At 44.2% G+C, this 21,385-nt stretch overlaps 1 pseudogene across 1 annotated transcript in view; it reads right to left on the reverse strand.

Moving 5' to 3' along the window:
- The window catches only part of LOC311118078 (metalloreductase STEAP4-like), a 24,446-nt pseudogene extending 5,439 nt beyond the window's left edge, over positions 1–19,007 (reverse strand). The window contains exon 1 of the transcript in view: positions 18,885–19,007. The product of the transcript in view is annotated as a metalloreductase STEAP4-like (transcript). The remainder of the gene's footprint in view (positions 1–18,884) is intronic.
- Between the last annotated feature and the right edge of the window lie 2,378 nt (positions 19,008–21,385).

The raw sequence follows: 21,385 nt of genomic DNA on the forward strand, positions 1-21,385 counted from the left end.
CTCCCCCCTCATTTTATCTTATTTCACTCTTTCCCTCTCTTTCACCATCCAGTATTTCAGCACATTCCTCTGTACAATAATATCACACTGTAACTCTCTGCTTCTCAAACTGACTGGTCTCCTTCTGAACCTCTCTCTACACACATCCCCTCATACACTCTATCCCCTACACTTCTCCACAGGCTGGCTCACACTAACACCTTTATACCTTCATTCCTTCATCCTCTCTATCTCTTTCTCTCTGTCTTTCTTGTTCATTACGTCTCTCCACTTTATGCCTAAATGCCATCTGCGCCATCAAACATCCTCATTTTACGGGAAAGTAACACGATTATGTGGAACATATTTCAATGCACGCACGCAGACAGGAACACAGGCAGGCACACACACACACACATTCTCGCACTCTCTCTCTCCCATTCTCTTTTCTCTGTCTCTGTAGTTGTGCATTAGTATGTATAGTGTGGAGTAGACGGTGGAGGGGTGATGTTTCCTAATAGGCCCAGATTTGTTCTGTCACATCAACACCCACATACAGGAGAGAGAGAGAGAGAGAGAGAGAGAGAGAGAGAGAGAGAGAGAGAGAGAGAGAGAGAGAGAGAGAGAGAGAGAGAGAGAGAGAGAGAGAGAGAGAGAGAGAGAGAGAGAGAGAGAGAGAGAGAGAGAGAGAGAGAGAGAGAGAGAGAGAGAGAGAGAGAGAGAGAGAGAGAGAGAGAGAGAGAGAGAGTCAGAGTCTCAGGAAGGAAAGGTCCAGCAGCTCTCCCTCTCTTCTCCATCACTTCTCCCTCTCTTCTCCATCTCCATCTCTTCCCCCTCGACTCCCTATCTTCTCCTACTCCCTCTTTCTCTCTGTGATGAACTTACTGTAAAGAAACAGATTTCAAAGTGAAAGGTAGTGATGAGGCAACAGTAAGCTTGTGTGTGTGTCTACGGTGAGATGACGTTAAGATGAAAAGAGTAGAGATGGATTAGCTGTGAAGGGGAAGTTAAGCGGTGAGTGTGTGTGTGTTTTTGAGTGTGTTTGTGTGTAGAGGTGTCCCTGCAGGAAGAGGAGAAGAGAGGAAGTGAGGCGTTTAGCTCTGAAGTGGGGCACTTTTAATCACAGGGCGCGGAATCCTGCATGACCTGCTATGCCATCCATTATTGATGCCTGCCGCAGCCAGACTGATGAATCATTCAGCCACTAGTCAGGCCTGGGAATTCTCCTCCTCTACGGACGACGACACTCATCTACATAAATCACACGCTTTTGTTACACACACACACACATTCTCCGTTACCTGAGAAGTAAGTTAACTTGAGCTGCTAAACTGAAGTGAACTTAAAATATGCATACTGTGTGTGTGTGTGTGTGTGTGTGTGTGCGTGTGCGTGCGTGTGTTTATGTGTGAGTGAGAGAGCGAGAGATCCCTGCATGTTGCAGACGGACGTTACTTGATCCTGTAAAAGCATTAAGCCACATTGATTACCTGTACTGGACAGCTACACACACTGCATAATCATACACACACATACACACACACACAGAGACACAGACACACACACACACAGAAGTTTCCTACAGTGAATGGACACTGATAAGGTTTGAGTAACAGTGCCGTTTGTCTTTGTGTATTTATTTAATCTGTTTTGAATCTGAAGCCTCTGTTCTGGATTTTCCTAAACTATTTGACAGCGTTCTCTTCCCAGTAAACTTCTAATACAGCACAGATTTAGTACGCCATGGACTTACTAGAAAATCTATGTGTTACAAAACAGAGATATAGACAGAGAGAGAAATAGACAGTCAGACACATAGAAAGGATAAATAGGAAAGTAGAAGTATGTTGATGCTACTTGCTCCTGGCCTCTGGGCTTGGATACAATGGAAGACTGTGAAATGTTTAAAGGGATACTTCGGGATGTTGGCAATGAGGCCCTTTATCTACTTCCCAAGAGTCAGATGGGAAATGTATAAATACTCAAAATACGCACACACACACACAAAGCCTACATACTTTTTTATCTTTGGAAGGTTTCCCTTCCTCTCCTCCCTCCGTTATTCTCTATTTAATGTTCTGAGTAATCCAACACCGCAGGACAGGGATATACCTCACAGCCAGAGAAGACACACATACACACACACATACACACACACATACACAACGTGGGCAATGGGCCTGCATACAAAACAACAAAACAACAACCCATAGGCTCTTTGCAGTGGTGTGGGAAATACAGAGCTGTGTCCAAACTCTCTCTTCATTGTTAAAGTGCCTTAAATCGTCTGCTTATCTCTATTGTCTATCTCTGCTTTTACTTCTCTCTACTGTCTCTCTACTGTCCTTCTCTACTGTCCTTCTCTACTGTCTCTCTACTGTCCATCTCTACTGTCCTTATCTACTGTTCTTCTCTACTGTCCATCTCTACTGTCCTTCTTTACTGTCCATCTCTACTGTCTCTCTACTGTCTTCTCTACTGTCCTTCTTTACTGTCTCTCTACTGTCCATCTCTACTGTCCTTATCTACTGTCCTTCTCTACTGTCCATCTCTACTGTCCTTCTTTACTGTCCATCTCTACTGTCTCTCTACTGTACTTCTCTACTGTCCTTCTCTACTGTCTTTCTTTACTGTCCATCTCTACTGTCCTTCTCTACCGGGCTTCACTATTGTCCATCTCTACTGTCCTTATCTACTGTCCATCTCTACTGTCCTTCTCTACTGTCCTTCACTACTGTCCTTATTTACTGTCCATCTCTACTGTCCTTCTCTACTGTCCTTCTCTACTGTCCTTCTCTACTATCCATCTCTACTGTCCTTCTCTACTGTTCTTCTCTACTGTCTATCTCTACTGTGCTTCTCTACTGTCCATCTCTACTGTCTCTCTACTGTCCATCTCTACTGTCCATCTCTACTGTCTCTCTACTGTCCATCTCTACTATCCATCTCTACTGTCCTTCTTTACTGTCTCTCTACTGTCCATCTCTACTGTCCTTCTCTACTGTCCATCTCTACTGTCTACATACTGTCTCTCTACTGTATATCTCTATGTGTAATATCTATCTCTAATATACTGTACAAAAATATAAACGCAACATGTTGGTCCCATGAGGTGAAATAAAAGAACCAAGAAATTGTCCACACGCACAAAAAGCTTATTTCTCTCAAATATTGTACACTCATTTGTTTCCATCCCTGTTAGTATTTCTCCTTTGCCAAGATAATCCATCCACCTGACAGGTATGGCATATCAAGAAACTGATTAACAGCATGATCATTACACAGGCGCACCTTGTGCTGGGGACAATAAAAGGCCACTCTAAAATGTGCAGTTTTGTCACACAACACAATGCCATAGATGTCTCAGGTTTTGAGGGAGCGTGCAATTGGCATGCTGACTATAGGAATGTCCACCAGAGCTGTTGCCAGATAATTTCATGTTCATTTCTCTACCATAAGCCGCCTCCAACGTCGTTTTAGAGAATTTGGCAGTCCGTCCAACTGGCCTCACAACCGCAGACCAGGTGTAACCAGGCCAGCCCAGGACCTCCACATCCGGCTTCTTCACCTGCGGGATCGTCTGAGACCAACCACCCGGACAGCTGATAAAACTGAGGAGTATGTATGTCTGTAATAAAGCCCTTTTGTGGGGAAAAACGAATTCTGATTGGCTGGGCCTGGCTCCCCAGTGGGTGTGCCTTGCTCCCAAGTGGGTGGGCCTATGCCCTCCCAGGCCCACCCATGGCTGCACCCCTGCCCAGTCATGTGAAATCCATAGATTAGGGCCTCATTTCTTTATTTCAATTGACTGATTTCCTTATATGAGCTGTAACTCAGTAAAATCGTTGAAATTGTTGCATGTTGCATTTATATTTTTGTTCAGTATATCTCTATGTCGTTGTTGGTATTGATGCACAGTGCTCTTCTCACCTGCTTTTATACTAAACATGGAAATATACACACGGTAATCAAATCAAAACACTTTGATTTAATATAAACTACACACATACACACATGCCCTTGCATGCCAACCGCACACACACACACACAAACATATGCACAACTGCATACACACATAGAGCCACAGGCACAAACACAAATGCGTGCAGGTGTGCGTATGCACACACACACACACACACACACATACACACACAAATACACACACACACACAACTAAAGCACAGAGGATGGTCCAACCACTGATCAGTTGACCTGCTAAAAAATGTATAGGGCAGAGCGATGAAAGGAGAAACGCAATATGGAGTGAGAGATTAGAGAAGAGGTAGTGGGCAGAGAAAGAAAGACATGTTGGGAAAATAAAAAGTTGAGGTGAGGCGAGGCGAGAAGGAAAAGGTTGGCAAAGGGCAAAGTACGAAGGAAACAAAGAGAGGTAAAAACAGAAAGAGGAATGTGGTGTGTGAAGCTGAAAGGTATTTTCTTCATGGAGAAAAGGGCAGGTTGACGTTTATTGTCATGAGTCTGGTCCTGGATATGCCAGCTGCAAAGTCAAAATTGGCTATGTTGAAAAAATCCACGAAAACAAGAATGAGCTTTTAGGTCTTCATTTAAGGTTAGGGTTAAGCATTAGGGTTAGCAGTGTGGTTAAGGTTAGGTTTAAAATCAGATTTTATGACTTTGTGGCTGTGCCAGCTAGTGACTACTGTGCAGAGCTGCCTCCAGAACAAGATTCATGACGAAAAACACTAAACTGCGAGAAAAGGACAGAATTTCATGTTTTCTGATAGAGAAGTTAGTAGCAACACAAAACATGTTTTCAGAGATGAACCAGGGAAAAGCTCCCATATGAGAGAAACCTTGAAGAATGTTTTAACAACATATTTAATATTGATTTGTGGCTGTGAGTGCATTTTCTTAAAGGGACATTTCACTGCTGCTCTATTTCTCTATATATGTCCATTAATATGTTATTAACATATCATGTGTGTAGTAAGAATTTAGAATTTCCTCATTACACACAAATACGATTGTTTCTGCCAGCTACATTTCCTGGTTGTAAGCAAACCACAATGTCCAGAATTCATAGCGATTTGGAGGTGTATCCAGTTGATGTGAGAAATATCCAAATGTCTGTGTTTGTAGCCAGCACATTCAGCCAGAGGATTTCGAAACGGAACTGAAGACTCAACTGATGGGGTTGCCATGTCGTTGAGCGTTGAAAAGTGATGCTATTCCATCAATTTTCCAATTTACTTCAAAGAGGAAGGCATCCGATCAGCCAACAGCAGCGCAGCAGAAAATAAGTAAAGCTGAGGTAACGTAGCTAACTTTACCTAGTTAACTATCTATATAGCTAGTGAACTACATTAGTTTATCCAAACCAAAATCTAGCTAGCTAGCTAGCTTTCATAATACGCTGGCAAGACATTTAAAAGCATATCAATGTAATTAGCCAGCTGCCATCTGGCGATGTGATTTGTAACTTTGCAAGCTAACATTAGCTTCATTAGATTATGTTAGCTAACTGTTAGCTAGCTAGCTAATAACTACTGCAGAGGCTAACATGGCTATGTGTTCTATTTAGAGTCCGATCCCATCAACATCAAGCTCAGCACCAGGAACCGTCTAAAATCTTACCAAAATCTACTCAATCTTTCCATGACTCCATGATGAGCAAATAAATAAACAGGAGCTAGGCATAAACATGGTCTGTGTCTTGTTGTCATAGTTAGTGTGTTTACAAGTAGGCTACAACTTCTACTGTAGTTTTCTCTGTATTATGGAGGCTTAGTTGATTGTTCATGCAAGGCTTGAAGTCTAAATTGGAGAAAAATAGGTATTAGTAAGGAGGAGATGGTGTGGGTGACTGACTTGTGTCTGTTGGGAGTGGGGATTGTGTGAAGGTTAAGGTTAGTATGCATGATCTATTGAAATGAAGAGGGTGGGTGGATATAATACCATGTTTGAGTGTGTATGGATAGGAACAAAGTAGTAAAATGTTGGCTAATCACTGACTACTGTGTATCGTACAGACTAATCCTGCTGCTGCTGACCAGCTTTAGTAGTACATAGCCTGTTGTCCCATTGGATGAAAGCTTTCAGGCTGTTCGTGTATACTCTTCTAGGCTATTCACTCTATTGTTGGCAGTGCTTGTCTACTCAACGGCACAACTGTAGGTGCTCATACACAACAATACACAACTAGACTGTCTACAAGTCAAGCCCCCCTCAAACCTTTGCTAACAGCCCATCTCAATGCCCCATTATTGACTCTGAGTGTAACAAAACACATACCAGTCTACTGTACCCTTTTTTGTTTACAGATGGACACGGTTCATTGTATGGTTACATATCCTCATAATCAGTCTTCATGTTTTACACATCCTCATGATCAGTCTTCATATCTTTCCAGGAGACTTGCAGTACAAACAAATCTTCTGCAAGAGGTCGAAGCAGTGGGTAGTGAAGAAAGTGTACGAGACGCTATATCCACCTGGCTGTGGAGTGCAGAAAGGAGCAGATGGTTGTCTACAAGGAGCCAGAGTCACAGCTCCACAAAACATCCCTGCCAACATCGCCACAGCGCCAAAGCCTGCTAAACCAGCTGCCATTACCCAACACAAGAAGAGGTTCACCAGCTGAAGAACATTCTGGAACCTGCCTGGAACATTCAACCAACACAACATCCATATTTAGTTAGACTGATGTTGTAATATAATATATAAATGCCTAGTATGCTCACAACTGCATTGTGGTATAGAAATCGCTAGCTGTTGTATATATGTACAGTGCCTTCGGAAAATATTCAGACCCCTTGACTTTTCCACATTTTGTTATGTTACAGCCTTATTCTAAAATGGATTAAAGAAAACATTTTCCTCAGCAATCTACATACAATACCCCATCATGACAAAGCGAAAACAGGTTTTTAGACATTTTAGTACATTTATAAAACATAAAAAACATAAATAACGTATTTACATAAGTATTCAGACCCTTTGCTATGAGACTCGAAATTGAGCTCAGGTGCATCCTGTTTCCATTGATCATCCTTGAGATGTTTCTACAACTTGATTGGAGTCCACCTGTGGTAAATTCAACTGATTGGACATGATTTGGAAAGGCACACACCTGTCTATATAAGGTCCCACAGTTGACAGTGCATGTCAGAGCAAAAACCAAGCCATGAGGTGGGAGGAATTGCCCGTAGAGCTCAGAGACAGGATTGTGTCAAGGCACAGATCTGGGGAAGGGTACCAAAACATTTCTGCAGTATTGAAGGTCCCCAAGAACACAGTGGCTTCCATCATTCTTAAATGGAAGAAGTTTGGAACCACCAAGACTCTTCCTAGTGCTGGCCGCCCGGCCAAACGGAGCAATCGGGGGAGAAGGGCCTTGGTCAGGGAGGTGACCAAGAACCCGATGGTCACTCTGACAGAGCTCTAGAGTTCCTCTGTGGAGATGGGAGAACCTTCCAGAAGGACAACCATCTCTGCAGCACTCCACCAATTAAGCCTTTATGGTAGAGTGGCCAGACGGAAGCCACTCCTCAGTAAAAGGCACATGACAGCCCGCTTGGAGTTTGCCAAAAGGCACCTAAAGACTCTCAGACCATGAGAAACAAGATTCTCTGGTCTGATGAAACCAAGATTGAACTCTTTGGTCTGAATGCCAAGAGTCACGTCTGGAGGAAACCTGGCACCATCCCTACGGTGAAGCATGGTGGTGGCAGCATCATGCTGTGGGGATGTTTTTCAGCAGCAGGGACTGGGAGACTAGTCAGTATTGAGGGAAAGATGAACGGAGCAAAGTACAGAGAGATCCTTGATGAAAACCTGCTCCAGAGCGCTCAGGACCTCAGACTGGGGCGAAGGTTCACCATCCAACAGGACAACGACCCTAAGCACACAGCCAAGACAACACAGAAGTGGCTTCTGGAAAAGTCTCTGAATGCCCTTGAGTGGCCCAGCCAGAGCCCGGACTTGAACCCGATCTAACATCTCTAATGAGACCTGAAAATAGCTGTGCAGCAACGCTCCCCATCCAACCTGACAGAGCTTGAGAGGCTCTACAGAGAAGAATGGGAGAAACTCCCCAAATACAGGTGTGCCAAGCTTGTAGCGTCATACCCAAGAAGACTCAAGGCTATAAACGCTGCCAAAGGTACTTCAACAAAGTACAGAGTAAAGGGTCTGAATACTTATGTAAATGTGATATTTCAGTTCTTTGTATATAAATTTGCAAAAATGTCTAAAAACCTGTTTTTGAAAGAAAAAAAATGAATCCATTTCAGAATAAGGCTGTAACGTAACAATATGTGGGAAAAGTCAAGGGGTCTGAATACTTTCCGAATGCACTGTATATAATGGTGTTCTATATAATCTTTTTACAAGTGTACTGACAAGTGACTAAATGATTACAGCTGCATCAGAAACCAATAAAGTGTTGACTACAACTTCTGGATCAATTCATTGTGATATTCTTGAAATGTATTTGGATAAACTAGCTTCAAGCTTACTGCTAAAACAAATGATGCAGGGAGTTGGTGTATCATTTAAAACTTAATTTGTTGGCAAGTAAACATGCTTCAATAAAACAATAGATTAGTCTGTCAATACAGCAAATAAGTAGACATGGCGTTTATTATTCTTGAGGTAAGTTTAAACAGCAGTATGCAGGAACAGTTATGGCAATTTATGACATATACACAGTAGAAGAAAAATATACTACTAAAGCTTATAATAAATGCTACACCATATGCAAGGGAATACTTGCATATGGTGCGTTTGGGTGTGTCACGCCCTGGCTCTGGGGACTCTAGTATGTTGAGCCAGGGTGTGAGTTTTCATGTGTGTTAGTTCTAGTTGTTGTATATCTATGTTGGCCAGGGTGGCTCCCAATCGGAGACGGCTGTAGCTCGTTGTCTCTGATTGGGAGTCATACTTAGGTAGCCGTTAGGCATTCATTCATTGTGGTTTCTTGTTCCGTGTTGGTTCGTGTATGTAACCAGGGACGTCACGTTTTTGTTTTGTTGTTTTGTTCGTGTGATCACTATATAAATAAAAATGTTCGCATTCAACGCTGCGCCTTGGTCCTCCTCTCTCACCGACGATCGGGACAGAAGAAACCACCAAGACTGGACCAAGCAGCGTGTCCAGGAGCCATCGCCAGGGAGATCTCTAGCAGATCTCCTTCGCCTCCTCGACTGGGTCAAGCCGGGTGAGGAAGAGAAGGGCTTGACATGGAAGCAGAAGGGCGAAAGGCTGGCGAGGGACATGGAGACCTGGTCCACGGGTAGGAGAGACGGCCAGAAAATTTTTAGGGGGGGGCTAACGCCGTGGACGACGGGCCAGCAGGAGACCGCGGCAGAGCGGCCCAGCGGGTTGGCAGAGGAGGCCGCCAGGTTACGGGGGCCACTGGTCGAAGAGGGGATGGAAGGTGTAGAGGCACGGCGAGAGGTACTGGGGTGTGTTACCAGTCCGGTCCGGCCCATTCCAGATCCCTGCGTAGGACCAGTGGTGTGTGTCCCCAGTACGGTCCGGCCTGTTCCTGCTCCCCGTACCAGGCCAATGGTGCGCGTCGTCAGCCCGGCTCGGCCCGTTCCTGCTCCCCGCACCAAGTCAGTGGTGCGCTTCATCAGCCCGGCTCGGCCCGTTCCTGCTCCCCGCACCAAGTCAGGGGTGCGCTTCGTCAGCCCGGCTCGGCCCGTTCCTGCTCCCCGCACCAAGTCAGTGGTGCGCTTCGTCAGCCCGGCTCGGCCCGTTCCTGCTCCCCGCACCAAGTAAGTGGTGCGCTTCGTCAGCCCGGCTCGGCCCGTTCCTGCTCCCCGCACCAAGTCAGTGGTGCGCTTCGTCAGCCCGGCTCGGCCCGTTCCTGCTCCCCGCACCAAGTCAGGGGTGCGTTTCGTCAGCCCGGTTCGGCCCGCTCCTGCTCCCCGCACCAAGTCAGGGGTGCGTTTCGTCAGCCCGGCTCGGGCCGTTCATGCTCCCCACACCAAGCCAGTGGTGTGCGTCGTCAGTCCGGCACAGCCCGTGCCTGTTCCACTGGTGCCTGGTTCAGCACGGGTCAGCTGCTTCACGCCGGAGCTAGAGCAATCCGCTCCACCAGTGTGCAGTCCAGCTCCGGTCAGCAGGGCCAGACCGGACCAGGGGTACTTTGGGGGGTTAGAGAGCGAGTGGGGATCATGCCCGGAGCCGGATCCGCCGCCAAGGCGGAGTGCCCACCCGGTCCCTCCCCTGTGGTATTTGGTTGGCGCGGTTGGAGTCCGCGCCTTTAGGGGGGGGGGTACTGTCACGCCCTGGCTCTGGGGACTCTAATATGTTGAGCCAGGGTGTGAGTTTTCATGTGTGTTGGTTCTAGTTGTTGTATATCTATGTTGGCCAGGGTGGCTCCCAATCGGAGACGGCTGTAGCTCGTTGTCTCTGATTGGGAGTCATACTTAGGTAGCCGTTAGGCATTCATTCATTGTGGTTTCTTGTTCCGTGTTGGTTCGTGTATGTAACCAGGGACGTCACGTTTTCGTTTTGTTGTTTTGTTCGTGTGATCACTATATAAATAAATATGTTCGCATTCAACGCTGCGCCTTGGTCCTCCTCTCTCACCGATGATCGTGACAGGGTGGTGCAGTGAGGTGTTCTGAGTCACTTTGAGACAAGGGGAGATTGTTGTTATGGGACCTTTCACCTCTTGAGAGTCATCAACTTTTTTGTATCTAAGCGGTATTGTCTATGAGAGGAAGACAAAAATGCTATTAGACAAGCATGGGCAATCGTTGTGTACTGTCTGTATTCCTAGCAGCATGGTGTAGAATACCAGACATCTCACAGACACACGTCAGCTAGCTACAACACACAGGTATTGTTACTCCAAGACTAATATGAGTCATGAAGCCAAAGTTATTCCTTTACTCTCTGCCATCATCATCAAAACATTTCTCCATTTTCTTTCCTAATGAGAGGCACTGAGGCTAGCTAGGCTAGTTAGCTAGCTAGCTATAATGCTAGATTACAGTACATTTTAGGTATAGCAAACATAGATAGCCAAATTGTACTGTACTGAACAACACCGCCTCACGTAAAGAGAGAGCTGATATTGTTACAGTAGCTAGCTACTGACAGCAAAACAACTTACTTGTTTGTCATTTGCCCTCACGAGTCCTGGTCCAGCTAGTTCAGGCTGCCGCCACTATTTGCTGGTCTCGCAATTATTTTTCTTGCTGTCTCAACTCCTCTTCAGTGTATTCTGGCTCAAATAAATAGGGCTGTATGTTCCTATGGAAAATTACAGAATCAAATCGTAATTCAGCTCTTCTTCATCAGAAGCAGCCATTGTAGGTAATTAATTAGCAATCTTGGATAGACAGTGCACGGTAACATACCTCCCGTGAACCTGTAAACTAGTACCGCCCCTGTTTTGAAAACCCATTGAGGGTGGGAACAAGGAAGTAGGGCTCCCGTTGGCTGTAATCTTTAAAAAGCCAGGGAAAATGAGTCAACCTAGAAATTCAGCAATGTCCTGGCAGGTAAGAATATTGTTGAGACAAGTCCAATGGCTCTATTGAACAAGGACAACCATATCTACTCGCTGCTAGCATGATCGTGCAATCGGCGAAACACAAAGTCCACAAAAATTGCTATAAAACATGACTCCATTCATTTTTAGATCAGACAGCAGGCTCAATCAACCAATGGCGTCATTGGTTTAACTCTCCCCGTGAGAAAATTCAAAAATACAGCTATAGTGCATAATTATGTCTGAAACACCCTCTCATCACTCATAATTATGTAGGGGGACTGGAAAAACTGTCCAGCGGTGTCATTTCCCTTTAAGATCTCTCCCTCCCTCTACACATCTCTCTCTCTCTTTCTAGGTGATTAGCTAGAATGGTGCTCCAGATGGTTAGTAATTATCAAATTCTCCAATCACTTGGGTGTGTGTGTTAATAATTATAAAACGAGCAGATCAGTAATGACCATAAAGGCAAACAGCTGCCTCTAATCCGCAGGGAGAGAGGTGGGAAACCTGAGAGAGAGTTAGTATGTGTGTGTGTTCATGACTTCATTACTACAACTCCATATAGGCACTCAATCACCAGAGTAGCCTGAATGTGTGTCTGGATCAGACTGTCCTTTAGTCTGAGTTTAGCTTTCAGTGCCCAGACTGTCTTTTACTCCCTGTGTGTATGTGTGTGTGCGTGTGTGTGTGTGTGTGTGTGCCTGCTTGCCTGTGTGGTCCTGTTGCAGGGTCACAGTGTTGATATTACACTTGCATGTATCAACCGAAGGCGATGCAATTAAAACCGTAATGAATTCATTAGTCTAAGCAAATCAAATATTAACAATGACTGAACTGAACGTCAAACTCTGTAAAATTTAATTATCTGTAATGAGTCAGAGAATCACACATTCATACCTCTTTCTCAAACACACACACACACACACACACACACACACACACACACACACACACACACAACCATCTGTTTTTCTGCCACTACCCCTTTCTCTCTATCTCTGCAGTAGTGTGATTGACAGCTGAAGAGGGAAGTGTTTTGTTACTCTGTGTTTTGTTACTCCCCACACTTGGATCAGAGGGGTGTGTATTTGAGCACTCTTGTCTGTGTGTTTGTGTGTGTGATGTATAGTTACAGAATCTATTCCACTAGTCTGCTTTGATGTACAGGTATATTTCACTGCTACTGTAGACATCAGATGAAACACCAGTAACTATATAGCACAGTATAGCACACACAGACACACACATTTTGTGCACACCAGCAATAGGCTGAAACAGCAGAACTGTGACTGTTTATGTCTGAAAGTTTAGCAGGGGCAGTTTGGTATTCAGCACTATACGTGCCAAGAGGTGCCAGTCTGAAACGCTTTCGGTTGGGCCTGATGGTGTGTGTGTGTGCGTGCGTGCGTGCATTTGTGTGTGTGTGTGTGTGTGTGTGATCCTGCTCCACCACATCAGTGTTAGAATGGTTCCGTGCTGACCCCCACAAAGTGTTCTACTGATCACCACTAATGCCCTCCTACAGCACTTTTCGGACCACTGGTGGCTAACTGGCTATAGGCAAGTCAATATCGGAACCCTTGCCATATAAGTGACGGCAGCCGATATTGTGGTGTGCTGCTATAGTAATCCAATAGTGCACCGGTTCCAATTGGCTCATTCATCCCCCCTCCTCTCCCCTGTAACTATTCCCCAGGTTGTTGATGTAAATGAGAATGCGTTCTCAGTCAACTTACCTGGTAAAATAAGGGTAAAATAAACAGCTTAAATGTTGAAATGCAGTCGAAATAACCCCATCAGGCCACTTTAAGGCAATGAACAAAATGGGTACTGCGTTGTGCTGACAAACCTCTCCAAACAGCGAGAGAGAGAGAGAGAGAGAGAGAGAGAGAGAGAGAGAGAGAGAGAGAGAGAGAGAGAGAGAGAGAGAGAGAGAGAGAGAGAGAGAGAGAGAGAGCAGAAAAAGAGCTGCAGGGGTAAGGAGTCCCTTGCCTTGAGGGGTATGGAGAATTACTCTCTCTCTCTCTCTCTCTCTCTCTCTCTCTCTCTCTCTCTCTCTCTCTCTAATTCCTCCTCTTCTTTCACCTACTCTCTTTACTTCCTTTCTCCTCACTCCCCCTCTTTCCCCACTGCTCTTAGACCCTCAGACCTCAGATGAGGAAAGTATAGGAAAGTAAGCTTTGTAACAATGACTCACCAGTGATGATGCTACAGGAGCTCTGTACTAATGATGATAATAATGTGCATACGGAAACACAACTTAGATATGGCCTCAGGACTCCACTTCACAAGTTGGTTCAACTGTTAAAGACTTTGTTAAAGACTTGTTCAAGAACGACAAGACTCCACACACTGCATAGTTTGTTCACTAAACTTCACCTCACACACACACACACACACACAAACACACACACACATGATTAAAATCACTCAAATAATTCAAATAACCAACTCATCATCAAGCTTCGATTATTTTAATCAGCTGTGTAGTGCTAGGGCAGGACCCAAAACATGCAGGACCGAGTTTGGGAAACCCTGCTGTAGAAGACAGTGGTTCTGTTCTCTCATGACACCGTCTAATCAGACCGAACATGACAGCCTGGTAATAGGAACAGTAAACACACACTCACACAGCAGCTGCTCCTCTCCTCCGTCAGCTCTGCCAGTTCATCTCATCACACATTAAGAACTCATAAATAATGTGTGAATTACTGGAGACCCTTGGAGCATGCCCAAATATCACACTTTCACACACATACACACACACACACACACACACACAAAGAGATGGAGAAGAAGGTGATAGAGTCAGGGCACTAAGAGGTGGACTCAGACTAAAGGCCAGTCTAATCCAGAGACCAAGGCTACATCAGCACTAAGAAAGGTTAGGAGGATACTCTGAAAGGTTAGGGAGTGAACGTTATTTATATTGAAGGATACCTGGAGGTAATCGGACCTCTTTGAAATGAAAATGGATGACCCTCCCCCTGAGGAAAATATATTTTTACCTGGCCCTCCCCGAGCGTTTGAAAAAAAAACATGTAACCCTCCCCCTCCAAAATGATAATTAAAACCACATACTGTAGCAGGGAATATTAAATCCTTTTTAGTAGGCTATCAATGTTGCAGTCGTGATTTCTATCTTATCAATCCGTGGTTGAGAACCACTGCTGTATTCATACCATATTCATGTTATCTGCTAGAGGGCGGCATTTACCAATTTAAGCGTTAAGGGCCGTTCACAACACTGAGCTATAATAAGAACAGTCCACACCAAGGACGATAAATAAATTATACATAACTATAAAACGTTGGCGAGCATCCACACTAGAGGAAAGTTTATCGTTCTACAGTGGCCTACACCTGTCAATCGACTGATCAAAGCATCCTACTGGACGCTGTATAGGCCTATTATTAAGGAGGTAACACGGACCATTCAGTGCTTCAGGGTGTGTTCATTGTCATAGTGACAACTGCTAATAATACTTCAATGTAGGCTACATGTAGCCTAATAAAAAATATAATATAGAAACACGCTTTTAAATGAAACACTGTTTAGCCTGCGCATCTTTTGCATCATGTCATTGCTTGACTCGTTGCTCAAGTGGTTTGCAAGTGATTTCCATTTTTCGAATGGATGTCAATTCGTTTGGATATTCTTTTTCACTGTGCTCATCACTGTCTGTCCTGTGCAACCATTTAATACATCAGTGCAACAATGTTATCATCACTGGCCAGTGATGCATTCTCTCCGCAACTTTCCCAGACAGTTCATTTGGCTTAGGCCAATTTTACATTCAGCAATTAGTAAGAGCAAGCCTGCTTCTCTCTACGAAAAGCCTATTAGGCATAGCATTAAAGATAAATCTCCTATAGATTTTGTAGCCTATAGATTTTCCTGGGATTTCACGAGAAGAGGAGAGTCTTGCGTCCGTAGCCTATAGCCTATTGCGCACGGGAATAGCTGGAAGAGAGAGGCTAGAGTTGTGTAGCCTAAGAAGCTAAATATTAGCTAGATATTGGGCCACTCATTAGCTAAATATTAGGGGTATAAATATTTACCTGTCAAAGTACAATATATTTATATTTATTATGAATTGGCAGATCTGTGCGTTCCTCCATGCTGCGCTCTGCAGCAGTCGGGCACGCAAAGCTCCACTATTGATTAGGCCTATGTTTTTAGACAATAACATTATTCTACCTAGGCTACAACAACACAGTGCAATGAGGAAAGTATTCTTGTTATCAAGTGACTACACAGTTATTGTATCACTTTAGTTTACAGCCCGATACAATAACTGTGTAGTCACTTGATAACAAGAATACTTTCCTCATTGCACTGTTGTTGTAGCCTAGGTAGAATAATGTTATTGTCTAAAAACATAATTGATTAGGGCGGCAGGTAGCTTAGTGGGTAAGAGCTTTGTGCCAGTAACCGAAAGGTCGCTGGTTCTAATCCCCGAGCCGACTAGGTGAAAAATCTGTCGATGTGCCCTTAAGCAAGGCACTTAACCCTAATTGCTCCTGTAAGTCGCTCTGGATAAGAGCGTCTGCTAAATGACTAAAATGTAAATGTAAAATGTATATAGGCAAAAACATTTTATTTTGTATTTTGTATTAGGATGCCCATTAGCTGTTTGCGATTGCAGCAGCTACTCTTCCTGGGGTCCACACAAAACATTAAACATGACATAATACCAGAACATTAAGCTGGTGTGGTAAGTGTGTGTGTCAGTGGTGTGTGTAAATTGACTATGCAAAAAAAATAGGAATTTAACACATTAATGGTTCTTATTTTAAAACAAAAAGTGATGCAGTCAGTCTCTCCTTTACTTATAGCCAAGAGAGACTGGCATGCATAGTATTGATATTAGCTCTCTGATTACAGTGAAGCACAACACAATAACCGCTTAAACTTCCTGTTTTGAATGCTGCTTGCTGAAATAACTGAATAAAATCAAATCAATTTTTATTTGTCACATGCGCAGAATACAACTGGTGTAGACTTTACCGTGAAATGCTTGCTTACGAACCATTCCCAACGATGCAGTTAAAAAATAATACAAATAAAATAGTAATACAAGAGGAATAAAATAAAATACACAAGAATGGAGCTATTTACAGGGAGTACCATACAGCCTAGGCCTGATTAGCCAACCATTTGGATCAGTTATGGGTCTATTCTCGACAGAGTACAAGGTCCAGAAAGGTACATTAGCAGGTTACTCATATGGTGTATTTTGATCACACCATCGCACACACTCTCTCTCTCTCGCCAGCCAGGGGCGTATTCATTACGGGAACCGTTTGCAGTTTATAATCAAACAGAAGCAAACAGAGCAAAACTAGAGTTTCTATTGGACAAATTCAGGTAGGTCCCTCCCCGTTTCGTTCCGTTTGCTTCTGTTTAAGAAATATTTTGCAACAGAATCGGCGTAATGAATACGCCCCAGTTCTTTTGGTTTCTGTATTTTACATTCAGCAAGCAAGAGCAAGCTGTAGTAGTAAATAAAATGCTTGAAATAAATGTACAACAAGCTATTGTAGGCCTAGTTTAGCTTTTCCTGGGACTCCAAGAGCTAAAGAGGAATTATTAGGAATAATACTGCAGTGAATAGGCCTAGCCTATAGGCTTACCCAAGGAATTTACACAGTGAAATATTTTTTTATTAATCAGATTTCGATGAAATGACAGGCAGCCTAGGATAAACATATAGCTTGAAAACAACAACTCGTAGGCATACAGATAGTCCAGCCATCCACATGGACTATTGTCCTCCCCATTCAGTAGAAACTCCTCCAACACCAGATTTAATCAATTTACTTTTTTCCACATTGAGGAACCATCTCCTATCAACTCCAAAATTCCATTGAACTTTTCTAGACTCTCTTCCACGGACAGAGACTGCAAGAAACCCATATATTATTGTGGAGATAATTTTTCAAGATCTGTGTTCCTTGCTTAATTTTGTGATGCCATGCTTGTTGTTGTGATAAACCACATAGTTTTTTGATGTATTGAAAACAACTGGGAAGTCAGAAAAAAAACGAGGTCAAATCATGACGTCAGTGATCTTCAGGTCGGAAAGTCTGAGCTTTAGAAAGATGCCATAGTTTCCGACTTTGAATTCAGAGTTGGATGACCGTACTTAGTCTGAAGTCGGAAGAGAGCGTACTGAAGTCGGAAGTCGGAGATTTCAGATTTCCCAGTTGTTTTGAACACAGCATTTCTGTTGCGCGCTAGCTCCCTATGACGTCACTACACATGCTATTTTATTAGCCAGATATTCTACACGCCCACGTTCTGGATACGCCAAACACAACCAATGGAAAGGCAAATGCTAAATGCCCACACAGGCGGGCTCAGCGAGGAGAATGAGAGAGAGAGAGCAGGGTTGTACACCAAAGTTACACATAGTCGAATTCAATACGGAAATTCCAAAATGCTGACAAATGCTGACATTTAATCAATTACAAATTACATGACCCTCCCCTGGATAAAAAAAATTAAATACTAAACCCTCCCCCATTTTCCTCCAGGTAACAATAGCCCAAATTTCGACTGGTCCCTAAGAAGGATACTCTGTCAGCACAATCATCTGTAGAGAAATACGGTTCCACCTGAACACCAAAGTCTCTTAGCAGGCTTGGCATTTTACACATAAACATATACACACACACTGTGAGAGAAAAATTAACATGTAACATGTTTACCTGCTTTGTTTAACATTAATAGTTAACAATTATATACTGTTCTACTAATGCTGTGTTTTTGTAAAGGGATGGTTTCTACTCCAGCTCCCTGCAGCTAGTCTAGGCGTGTGGTCAAGGACATGGGTTTTCCTCGAGATAGGGGTATCTGGAGCTGACAATTGATTTATGGATGGCTAGGTGATAAAACCAACAGTCACATTCCATTCTATGATTAGTGGAGATGTCTCTGGTCTGACTGAGCCTGCATTTTCATAGACTGAATTGGTGTCTGTGTGTGTAAGTTACCAGGGACGAGATCTGTTATGAATAGTTGATAAGAACCTTGTCTTGGGAGCCAAACCCTGGTTTCCATACAATGAGAACAGTCTTCACCGCAGATACTGTCTGCTGTGAATTATTCATTTATTTCATACAAATCCTAACCTTTTGACCCATTCCACACATCTGCTGTTTGTCATGTAGACTGGGAGGTTGTATCTTTGCTATAAAATATATTTGTATTGTCTGTATGTGAGAGCTCTCGGCCCAACACTCAATAGTGTTGGGTCGAACAGCCTCACTTACTACCTTATTAATACGTTTTGAATAAAGTAATATCCTGATTGGTGATTGACCTTGTCTCTCCTCATTATTTATTAGAATTTCCACGACAACACACACACACACACACACACACACACACACACATACACATACACATACACACACAGGTATATTACCGGTGATTGGCTGGAGGCAGTGGGACAGAGCGGTCCCCTGAAGACTCCCTTCACACGCCGGAAGTGGCCGTTGCTCAGGTGTGTGGAGCTGATGACCAGGTAGTAACACGTGCTGCACGACATCCGGCCCCAGCGCTTCCCAATGCGCAGGGGTCTTGCGTGTGTGCGGACGTCGGTTGGTTCGGTTTACTGGACTCTTCACCAGGTGAAGCAGAGAGTCAAGTAGCCCTCCTCTCAGTCCGAGTCCGACCTAGGGAAGGGGAGGCGAGGATATTCAGCTATTCCTCCAGGAAAATAGAACTTCAATAAAAAGTGTTTATTCTTTATTATTAAATTATTCCTTCAGGCTGCTTACAGAAAGAAGCATGAGTAATGCACTGAGGGTCCGTTAAATAGTCAGCCTGTTGATGCCCGTGTGTGCCATGCCAATGAGAAATCTAGCTCCTGGTACAGAATAGTTATTCTCTCTTTCTCAATCCTGACAGAGGAGAATATTTCGTCTCCTCTCGTTCCTTCTTCCCTTTCCCCTCCCTCGACTATCCCTCTCTCCTTCCTCTCTCCTTTCAGTTCCCGGGGAGAGGCGAGGGTGTATAGTGTGGCGGTATCTGATGGCAGTGAGAACGGATCGAGCAGATTTATTAAGCAGAGTTAGATGCAGTTGACAGGAGCCTTGCGCCCCTGGAGTCTCTCTTGGAAGAGAAAAATCGTTATTTTCCTGATAGATTGATAGATTCCAGACGGTTTAGTTCGTAGATGTATAACTGTAAATCCAGTCACCAAGTTGATAGTTCTCTCTAGTGCATGCAGACACAGACAGACACAGGCACAGCAGAAGCTGTGTCCGTTCTCTGAAAAAAGAGCGCTAGAGTTTTTGGTGTTTGCTGTTGCAGCACCTAGTGTTCAACAGAGCTACAGACTCCGTTCTCCGGATGATCTGGCTCGTCTCTTTCGTTGGTGGAGCTGTCACTGTGACACGCGCGCTCCAGTCACCCGGGTTCCCGCGCAGAGAAAGAGGGGGGGGGGGGGGGGGGGGGTATCGCTCGTGCCTCCGTTCAGTCTGAATAATCAGAGATGAAGCGGCGCCTTTTCACTCTCTCTCTTTCCTCCGCACACTGTGAGGGGGTAGGGGGGTCGAGTAGGAGAGAGAGTCCGTCTGCGTAATCAGCGCAGCACTACAGCGAAGAGCGGTTCTGTTGTGTCTGATAATCAGTCAGATATGTGTGTGTGTGTGTGTGTGTGTGGCACACTCATCTCTGTTGGGGGACGCTGAACCGGCGAGTCTTGTCTTCCAGGAACTTTCTCTCCCCCCTCCCTCTTTCCTTCTCCTTTCTCTCCTTCATCATTTCATAGCAACCATCAAATTAAAAGCGCCAAGTCAATAAAGACCCAATGGCTCTCTTCACAGAGCTGATAGGCTACTAGTTAAACATTGGTAGTCAACTTGTGTCCGTTTTAGGATCCATGACCATTGTGTTTGAGGATCCATGACCATTGCGCAAACTCGATGCACGAAGAAATGGGACAACTAATGACAGCGATGGCAACGTTTCCACATATAGGGCATAAATATGTCTACCAATCAGTATTCAGTAATGAGGGCCTGGTGTTGTCAGATTTACTGAGTGAGTTTCATTGTCGTTACATTCCCGAGAATGTCTGCAGTAAGCTATAGTAAACTGTAAACTATAGCCCGGCGCTATAACCCATGTAGCCTAAGCACTGGCGCTGTCCACGGAACTGGTGCTGAAATGGAACAGCGAAGCACGCACGCATGCATGCATGCACGCGCGCACGCACACACACACACACACACACACACACACACACACACACACACACACACACACACACACACACACACACACACACACGCACACCTGAGCGTAATAGAACTAGCTGTCCAGGAGAGTAGTGCTGAAATGGCGACTTCTTTGCTTGCATGACCACAGCTATGTAAAGGCAGTGCATCTCAATAATCTACAGTCCTCTACTGTCTCCTCTCCTTCATCTGCTCTGACCTGTCAGTGGTCTCAGTAGACATATGCACAGTATCACAGTGTTTTCAGATGAAGAACAGGAAATAAGAAGACAGAAAGCCACTTAACACTATGACAATTGCCTCATTTGCGCCAGATGAGTGCTGAAAACGGACGGTGACATATCTCTGCTTAGTCATATGTATATGTCGGTGTGTGTGTGTGTATGTGTGTATGTGTGTGTATGTGAGAGAGCTGGCCCTTACTCTAACAAGTAAAAGACAGAATAAAAACTGTTCAAAAGTTCTTTATTTATTTAAAACTGCAGTAGCGGAGCAAGTTAAAACCACACAAAACTGTCAGCTAAGACGGATGTGGCTCATCATAGTTAAAATACATTAAACCCTACAAACATTCTGGAACATCCATTTTAACATGGCTGACAGGTGACCTAGTTACTTGCTGAAAGATCTGTGTCAACTAACCACTTAGAAATGTAGTCCGGGATCTTAAGCGCTTATAAAT

The sequence above is a fragment of the Coregonus lavaretus genome (assembly GCF_964263955.1).
Source record: "Coregonus lavaretus genome assembly, chromosome: 3".
In the NCBI taxonomy this organism is placed as follows: Eukaryota; Metazoa; Chordata; class Actinopteri; order Salmoniformes; family Salmonidae; genus Coregonus; species Coregonus lavaretus.